This window comes from Bos mutus, unplaced genomic scaffold, assembly GCF_027580195.1.
Source record: "Bos mutus isolate GX-2022 unplaced genomic scaffold, NWIPB_WYAK_1.1 CTG272, whole genome shotgun sequence".
In the NCBI taxonomy this organism is placed as follows: Eukaryota; Metazoa; Chordata; class Mammalia; order Artiodactyla; family Bovidae; genus Bos; species Bos mutus.
The window spans coordinates 49,343-53,327 of NW_027219772.1; positions in this window are offsets into that span (position 1 = coordinate 49,343).

Genomic DNA, 3,985 nt, shown 5'->3' on the forward strand with positions numbered 1-3,985 from the left:
CTCTGATCAAAGCTACTGGTCACGCAGTAAACTCAACCCTGACTATACTGTGAGCCCTAATCCTGGTCACAAGCTGAGCCATGAACCTTGTCACACACTGAGCCATTACTCTAGTTAGATGTTCAGAACTGAACTTAGTAAACACTCAGCCTATCCCTGCTCACACTCTGATTACAAAACCCAATCACCCAACAATCCCTGACACTGTTATAATGATTCTGACCTTAATCAAATGCTGAGATTTGATGCAGATCATTTACAGAGCTGTGATCCAGGTAACATACTAAGTCCTGAATGTGGTTACATGTTGAGCATTACCCTGTTTATACAATGAATCCTGATGCTGGTCTTATATAGAATTTGGACTCAGTCATTCCTTGTGCCCTGACCCTTGCCACCTAATGAGCCCAGAAACACACTGGGCTGATTGAGTCCAAACACTGAGCCCTTATCTTAATCACACTGTTAGGTCTGATCTCTGTCATACTCTGAGCCCTGATCCTTGTCACATACTGAACTCAAATCACAAAAATATTGTGACCCCAGAATCCATACACATTCTAATGCATGATCATACTCTAACACTGAGGCCAGATCTTGATCACACACTGAGCTACGATTTGGGTCATAAACTAAGATCAAACCCTAAACACATGCTGAACACAAACTCTGGTCACAAGCTGACTACTACTCCAGCTCTCATGCTGATCCCTTACTCCACTGACATGCTGAACTCTAATACTGGTTGCACACCAATGGTGGTCATAGGGATCACTGATGTTGGTCACAGATTGGTTCCTGACCCTAAACTGGACAGCTCCTATTCTCTTGTGTGGCCATGCACTTACCCTGAAACTCTGAGTCTTGCCCCACTGACCTGCTGAGGCCTGATCCCACTCATTTGCTGGGCCTTGACCCTGGTAATACACTGATACTTCTTACTCTTTAAATATTGAACCTGGTCATATCCTGCACCCTGACACTAGGTAACCTATGAGCCTTCAAAACATTCAGATGCTGAGCACTGAACTCCATCAATTTCTGTCCATGCTCACACACTGAGCACCAACCTTAGTAACACTATGAAAACTGATTCAAGATCACGCTGAATCATGTTCCCAGTTGTCTCCTGAACACTAACCCTGGTCACATATGCAGTCCTAATACTGGTTGCATGCTTATCCAAGTCTTGTCAGGCACTGAACTCTAACCTTCAACACATTCTAAACCCTAACCCTGATGCACACTAAATCCTGACTCACTTGGCAGAAAACTGACTTCTGTCACACTATGTGCCCTGTCCCCTGTGACTGACTTTGTTCTCATCTATGGTCATCTACTGAAAACAAATACATCATGTCTGTGACTCTAGACACATGTTGATTCTTAAAACTGGGCAAATATTAACCAGAGAAAAACATGAAATATCTATCTATGATGTATCTATCATCTGATGTTTATATCTATATCTATACCAGCAACCAGTAACGCTGAAGAAGCTGAAGTTGAACGGTTCTATGAAGACCTACAAGACCTTTTAGAACTAACACCCAAAAAAGATGTCCTTTTCATTATAGGGGACTGGAATGCAAAAGTAGGAAGTCAAGAAACACCTGGAGTAACAGGCAAATTTGGCCTTGGAGTACGGAATGAAGCAGGGCAAAGACTAATAGAGTTTTGCCAAGAAAATGCACTGGTCATAGCAAACACCTTCTTCCAACAACACAAGAGAAGACTCTACATATGGACATCACCAGACGGTCAAGACCGAAATCAGATTGGTTCTATTCTTTGCAGCCAAAGATGGAGAAGCTCTATACAGTCAACAAAAACAAGACCAGGAGCTGACTGTGGCTCAGATCATGAACTCCTTATTGCCAAATTCAGACTTAAATTGAAGAAAGTAGGGAAAACCACTAGACCGTTCAGGTATGACCTAAATCAAATCCCTTATGATTATACAGTGGAAGTGAAAAACAGATTTAAGGGCCTAGATCTGATAGATAGAGTGCCTGATGAACTATGGACTGAGGTTTGTGACATTGTACAGGAGACAGGGATCAAGACCATCCCCATGGAGAAGAAATGCAAAAAAGCAAAATGGCTGTCTGGAGAGGTTTACAAATAGCTGTGAAAAGAAGAGAAGGAAAAGCAAAGGAGAAAAGGAAACATACAAGCATCTGAATGCAGAGTTTCAAAGAATAGCAAGAAGAGATAAGAAAGCCTTCCTCAGCAATCAATGCAAAGAAATAGAGGAAAACAACAGGATGGGAAAGACTAGAGATCTCTTCAAGAAAATTAGAGATACCAAGGGAATATTTCATGAAAGATGAGCTCGATAAAGGACTGAAATGGTATGGACCTAACAGAAGCAGAAGATATTAAGAAGAGATGGCAAGAATACACAGAAGAACTGTACAAAAAAGATCTTCACAACCCAGATATTCACGATGGTGTGATCACTCACCTAGAGCCAGACATCCTGGAATGTGAAGTCAAGTGGGCCTTAGAAAGCATCACTACGAACAAAGCTAGCAGAGGTGATGGAATTCCAGTTGAGCTATTCCAAATCCTTAAAGATGATGTTGTGAAAGTGCACACTCAATATGCCAGCAAATTTTGAAAACTCAGCAATGGCCACAGGACTGGAAAAGGTCAGTTTTCATTCCAATCCCAAAGAAAGACAATGCCAAAGAATGCTCAAACTACTGCACAATTGCACTCATTTCACACGCTAGTAAAGTTATGCTCAAAATTCTCCAAGCCAGGCTTCAGCAATATGTGAACTGTGAACTTCCTGATGTTCAAGCTGGTTTTAGAAAAGGCAGAGGAACCAGAGATCAAATTGCGAACATCCACTGGATCATGGAAAAAGCAAGAGTTCCAGAAAAACATCTATTTCTGCTTTATTGGCTATGCCAAAGCCTTTGACTGTGTGGATCACAATCAACTGTGAAAATTCTGAAAGAGATGGGAATACCAGACCACCTGATCTGCCTCTTGAAAAATTTGTATGTGGCTCAGGAAGCAACAGTTAGAACTGGACATGGAACAACAGACTGTTTCCAAATAGGAAAAGGAGTACGTCAAGGCTGTATATTGTCACCCTGCTTATTTAACTTATATGCAGAGTACATCATGAGAAACACTGGAGTGGAAGAAGCACAAGCTGGAATCAAGATTGGTGGTAGAAATATTAATAACCTCAGATATGCAGATGATACCACCCTTATGGCAGAAAATGAAGAAGAACTAAAAAGCCTCTTGATAAAAGTGAAAGAGAAGAGTGAAAATTCCATATATATGTGTTAGTATACTGTATTGGTGTTTTTCTTTCTGGCTTACGTCACTCTGTATAATAGGCTCCAGTTTCATCCACCTCATTAGAACTGATTTAAATGTATTGTTTTTAATGGCTGAGTAATTCTCCATTGCGTATATGTACCACAGCTTTCTTATCCATTCATCTGCTGATGGATATCTAGGTTGCTTCCATGTCCTGGCTTTTATAAACAGTGCTGCAATGAACATTGGGGTACACGTGTCTTTCAATTCTGGTTTCCTTGGTGTGTATGCCCAGCAGTGGAATTGCTGGGTCATAAGGCAGTTCTATTTCCAGTTTTTTAAGGAATCTCCACACTGTTCTCCATAGTGGCTGAACTAGTTTGCATTCCCACCAACAGTGTAAGAGGGTTCCCTTTTCTCCACACCCTCTCTAGCATTTATTGCTTGTAGACTTTTGGATCGCAGCCATTCTGACTGGTATGAAATGGTACCTCATTGTGGTTTTGATTTGCATTTCTCTGATAATGAGTGATGTTGAGCATCTTTTCATGTGTTTGTTAGCCATCTGTATGTCTTCTTGGGAGAAATGTCTACTTAGTTCTTTGGCCCGTTTTTTGATTGGGTCGTTTATTTTGCTGGAATTGAGCTGCAGGAGTTGCTTGTATATTTTTGAGATTAGTTGTTTGTCAGTTGCTTCATT